Source organism: Pinus tabuliformis, chromosome 3_1, assembly GCF_031772625.1.
Source record: "Pinus tabuliformis cultivar Carrire ecotype Pingquan chromosome 3_1, CPIR1, whole genome shotgun sequence".
Classification (NCBI taxonomy): domain Eukaryota; kingdom Viridiplantae; phylum Streptophyta; class Pinopsida; order Pinales; family Pinaceae; genus Pinus; species Pinus tabuliformis.
Window position 1 is genome coordinate 883,390,385 of NC_142301.1, and position 5,829 is coordinate 883,396,213.

The following is a 5,829-nucleotide window of genomic DNA, read 5'->3' on the forward strand; positions in this document are numbered from 1 at the left end:
AACATTATACAATAATCTCTGTATTAGATCCTCAAGGCTCTCATATTCTTTTTGAGTCATTATAAATATTTCTTCTTTAAGATCATGATCTTTATATTTTTCTAGAAATATCTTTTGCATATCATTCCATGATCTTATTGAATTAGTCCTTGAACTCGTGAATCATTTAAGAGATCTATCCTTCAATGTTGTCGAAAGCAAACTCAATTTTTGAGTGCTTAAAAAGAAAATATAATATCTACAAATAATTTCAAATTCAAAGAGAAAGGTTTGTGAATCCTTTGACCTCATACCATGGACGTTGGGAAGGAAAGATGGAAGGATGTTCTTCATATGAACATTGATATAAATATCTTGAATGGGAAATCCAAGAGGATCTTCTCCATTGTCATCATATCCATCCATTTCTTCTACCTTATTTGCCACCTCTTCTTCTTTTACCTACAAAAGTGGATGGTGATGTGGTTCGTACTACACCACGTGATCAAATGGGGATGTTTTGGTGTTGGAGAAGTATTTTATTACCTTTTTTTAAAGAATTTTTTTTGAATAAGAATGCTAATGCAATGAAATTTTATGTTTTTGAAATGAAATATGTCTAATGTAAATGTTTTTTTTTTCTTTCATAAATTAAAAGAGATGAATCAACTAAGGAATAAAACAATGCATGTTTTGATACCTCCCCGACAATGGTGCCAAAAAGTGATGAGCCCCAGTATTGCAATAAGAATGTTGCAATTCCCAAGGCTACCAACTTAAATTATCAACCAGGGGTTTGTAAAAATTTAAGAGGTGCCAACACTATATGTGCAACATGCAATGTGTTCTTCTTTCATTGATTTGATGCAATGAATTGAATATCATGAAATCAAACCTAAACTAATTGTAGAAATAGAAGTGCGTGAAATGGAAACATTAACCTATTGCAGGAAACAAAAGACAAGGAAAGCAAACCTATTCTAATTGCATAAAGTAAAGAGAATGAAACAAATATCCATCACTACATTCAAAAGAGATTATACCTAGTAACAAAGTTCATTAGGTGCTTCATAAAGTAATCATGAAAATCATCACTATGACATTCAATTCATGAATTTGTCTATTAACCCTTAATTGTTGTAATGTGTTACAGTGGTAAAAACACAAGTCCTAAGTGGTATTTGGTCTTCCTCAATCATGGTTTCAGAGACTAAGGGTCATTATTCAAGGTTAAGAGGAAAAAATCAAGCTTTTGGAGAAAATCTGGCCAAGTTTACACAATGCTACATGATGCTACACTATTGCCCTGTTTTGCTACAAGACTGCCTTGTTTTGCTACAAGATTGGGTCTGTGAGAATTTTGAGGGTGGAAAAGGTGATCTAAAGGTGGGAAAGGGTATATGAAGGTTGTATGAGGCTTTTTCCAAGCTTATCACCTCTCAGAGGCCCATCTTGCATAAAAACAAATGTACACGGTGTCCTTCAATGACCCATAAATGTACTTTCGGTGGAAGAGTTTTGAGGGAATTGTGTAATGAGGATAAAGAGGATGATTATGGTAGGATGAACGTAGGATGAAATTATAATCTTGAAAATTAATAGTAGTATTGGCACACCACACAAATGTTATGATTTTTTATACTTACAAGGACTAAAATACCCAATTTGCTAGCTAATATCTCCTCCAATTTATCTCACTGAATGACCAAGAAAATTGAATGTGAATGAGATGGGGTAAATTTTGTTATTAATTAAGATGTTATAAGACTCCAATAAAACTAGAATCAATCAAGAATACCCTTTTTAACACGTGCTTAAAAATAGAAGAAAATTACTACTCAAAAAACTATAAATTCAAGAATTAATGAAGTAGTTAACCTACCAAATGCCTTACCTAATCAAGTGAAAATGATATGGGGTAAATTTTGTTATTAACTTGAATGTTTTTATGACTCAATACAAGTGGAATAAGCTATAAATAAGCTCATTAACACATTCTAAAAATTAGCAGAAAATTGCTACTATTTTGCTACAAGAGACTCCAAAAATTCTAGATTTGTGAAATAGTAAACCAAACCAAGTAGCTCAATGATGAATATGAATTTTCAAAGATTTTCTAAGGATGCATCATGCTTGTGACTCTGAAAATAAACTATAAAAAAATTCACTTCAATCATTTAACCAATATAACCTACAACAATGAAAGCATGAACACTAAATGAAAAAATAAGAGATGCAAGTGAAAAAGACATTCAAAAGAAATAAATAAATTGTACAATAGGGCTCTTAGACGCCTAGGATGGCCAACTCCAAGGATAATCAGAGTCCTATGAATGAAACCAAACTTTAAAAGCTAAAAATGACAACAAAATTCATTATTTGAATCAATCCAAGTACATCTCTACTAGAAATGAAAGTGGAGCTACTAAATAACAAGTTTTCTCCACAAGAAGACTAAGAAATACAAGCCCCTAGAGGAAAATTCGAATCGATACTTATACAAATTAATGGGGAAGAATCCTCCTTGAAAGAAGACAACTTTTCCCACCAAAATCCCTTAAAAAGTGGATCTGGTTCCCAACAAGAGGAATCTTCATTTATTGATAGGGAACACATTCCTAGATTTTCTCAATCAGTGGAGCTCCATAATCTGTCAACAATTTCATGATATCTAGTTCATTTATTATCCAATCTTGGTCCATCTTGTAGTAGGGAGCAAGTCCCTATATTTTCTCATGTGGAATTTACTCAATATAGTGCAAAAATAAATAATATTAGACACATAATATGCAATTATCTCTAAACCTTCCTAAGAACATATTAAAGTTAAAAACATTTATTAAGTGTAGAAGGAGAGATTTAATATAGCCTTTATGTGCCTAAGAAAGGTTAGATGAGCCTTAATTTGTGTCTAATTTGGAGGCCCATCACTATTTACACCATATGTCCATTCATTAAACACATGGTGATCAAAATGAAAATTTTGGCCCAATTCAGATCGAGTGTTGAAACTATGCTTTGATACCAATCTGTAATGTCCCTGATGCTTCGGTCAGGCAACACTACGTGACCTATCCCAAATTCCATCAGTTAAGTTTTCAAATACTCGTGTAGAAAACCCTAATTCCGGGTTCTATTTATTAAACCCTATCATTGAATCTCATAATAACATGCATAATGGAAGAATAAATAATTTCATGTTTAAACAATTAACAATTGTACCCAGTTTAAAATTTTATTAGCACAAACATAAAAACATAGAGAAATTCCAACACATAAATGTACTTAAATGTAAAATTAACAACAATTATTCACATTATAAAGGAATAATAAAATGCATTTATATACGAAACACCATTATTTATCATATGAAATTCGTAATTGTACTCGAGCAGAATTATCAGAAACCCATAATTAAAAGAATTAACAACAACTAATTACATAACCCAAAAGGCAGGGTTTATGACAGTTTTTTCCAATAGAATACACAATCAAATTAACCAGTATTTCCGTAGAAGCATAACCGTGAAACTAGGGTTTCAAGCACAACTCTGCACACGAGCTTAAATTAACACAACACATAAGCATGAATATTTATTTGAATAAAGATGTCGGCTAGATATAAGTTCTCCATATTCTTCCTAGCCGAAGACCATGTGGCTCACAAGCTCAACCACCAGTCACCCCTGAGCTGGGGCAACAACTCCAGAGGCAACAATGGTTCAATAAAAGTCAAAACCACAACCTCGAAACCAACCCTAATATTCTCAGTCTCCAACTATAAGCTCATGTCCCCCAAATTGACAACTAAGTGGCGCAACCTAAATCCCTTGGTAGTGCCCACTTTCCAGGGTGACTTATGGCTGATAAAGATACTCTTTGGATACATCTCTAGGAGCTCTGCTACTATTTGGTATCCAAGTGTCGAACAATCAAACCAAAATCCCCATAGCTGGTTCCAAAGTACCAACAAGGAATCACTAGTTATCTCCAATTGATTTCCTTACCAAAGCTCCATGGAACCAAGCCAAAAACAAGGCTAACAAACCCTTAGAGCACCAAGATCATAGAGCCAACATAGGGGCTCATAGAATATACATATGCACCCATACACCACAATTAAATTGATAATCACATCCCGACCAGTTCTAGAGTCCAACACCATAACTCATTGGCCATTAGTCACCAAGACTAAATTCCCTCTTCCCCAATCATCACTAGCTAAACGAATGAATAATCATTCCCACATAACAAGAACCTATACTCTTTTTTATACACATGGCCCCAACTAGCCATGTGGCACTTCACTGAAGCCACGTGTGTCCTACAACGCACCATTATATGAAAACCCAACTGTTGCCTTTTTATCTCTGGAGTCGCGCCCCCCATACTATTTTATGTGGAGTGCGCTCCATAGCCAAACTTATTTACTTATTAGTACTATTTAATCACAACATAATTAAAAATCCATGCTCTAAGGCCTCACAACCTTTACAGGTATATCTATCCAGGAATGTTAGCCCCAAAATTTATTTAATTTGGCTTCATGGGAACACAAGCCTCATAATATTCATTCCAGCTGACCAGTGGAATTATTAATAATATTTGATTACATGATGAAAAATGGAGGTATTACATTAACTATCCTTCTTCCTTGACCAATTCATTTGTGCATCCTTCCATGTTGTTTTTTTGTTTCACTTGCTGCATGCGAGATTCTAATGCTTGCTTCTCTATGAAGATATTTCCAAACTCCAATTTATTGCAGAATTTAAACTTTTCTTTAAGTATGCACACTATTTCTCCCTTGGCTATATATTTATGACCACCATTCTTTGGCTTTAGTTAGAATGGATGGGTCTTTTAGCCAAAATATTTCAAATCAGAAGAGAAGATTGCGAAGCACCACCTTAAGGTTGAGTTCCAAGCATATGGGTTAGTGATCAAATCCTATACTCGGTAATATAGAAGCTTCCACAAAGATGTCCATCTCTAGGATTGCTTCAGAGACAATAAATCTATCTAATCTATTTACAATATGATACTTCCCTTCACATATGTTATTCTAGTTGAACGTGTCATTTACTGAAGGAAAATATGTCACTTGGAGTTGTTGAAGTAGATCCTTAAATTGTTGGCCCTTCAAGTCCAATATTCTGATACCACCTTTCTTCTCCTCTATGGATTTGATGAGATTGAAATCCCCACATAGAATCCAGATATCCTCCTTATGGATAGCTCTAGTGGTTTTTATGTTTATGAGGAAACTAATTTTTTCTATAGGAATATGGGGATTGTAAAATACATTAAGGAAACCTATCTTCTTAGCTCCTACATATTAGATCTTCCTGAGATAATGTGGGGCATGTCGATCCAATCACTAAAGGATACTTCTTGGGGATTCCATAGCATTACCAATCCTCTGAGACTGCCTATGCCATTAAGCGCTATTGAGTCACAACCTCGCCAACATAGTGGGGATATTTCAATAATTATGTCACCAGATATTTTTTTTCTCCTCTAGCATAATGAATGTTAGACTTTCATTCCAAATTCTTTCCTTGAGAAGTCTCTTCTTTCCATTTATATTGAGTCCTATAATTTTCCATGAAATTATTTTCATTGAGAAAGGTTTTTAGAGGAGAAAAACACCTCTGATAATATCATAACCTGTTCTGTGTTGACTAAATGGTCCCCCACTATTTTTATTTATGCTTTATTAATCATCCTTCCCCACCATTTACCTTCTTCGAACTACTGGGGTTGTTCCTTGTTAGAGAAATTATGTACCCCCAATCCCCTACCGGTTGATCCTGTCTCTTTTATTAGCACTTGAAGTTGATCTTTTAC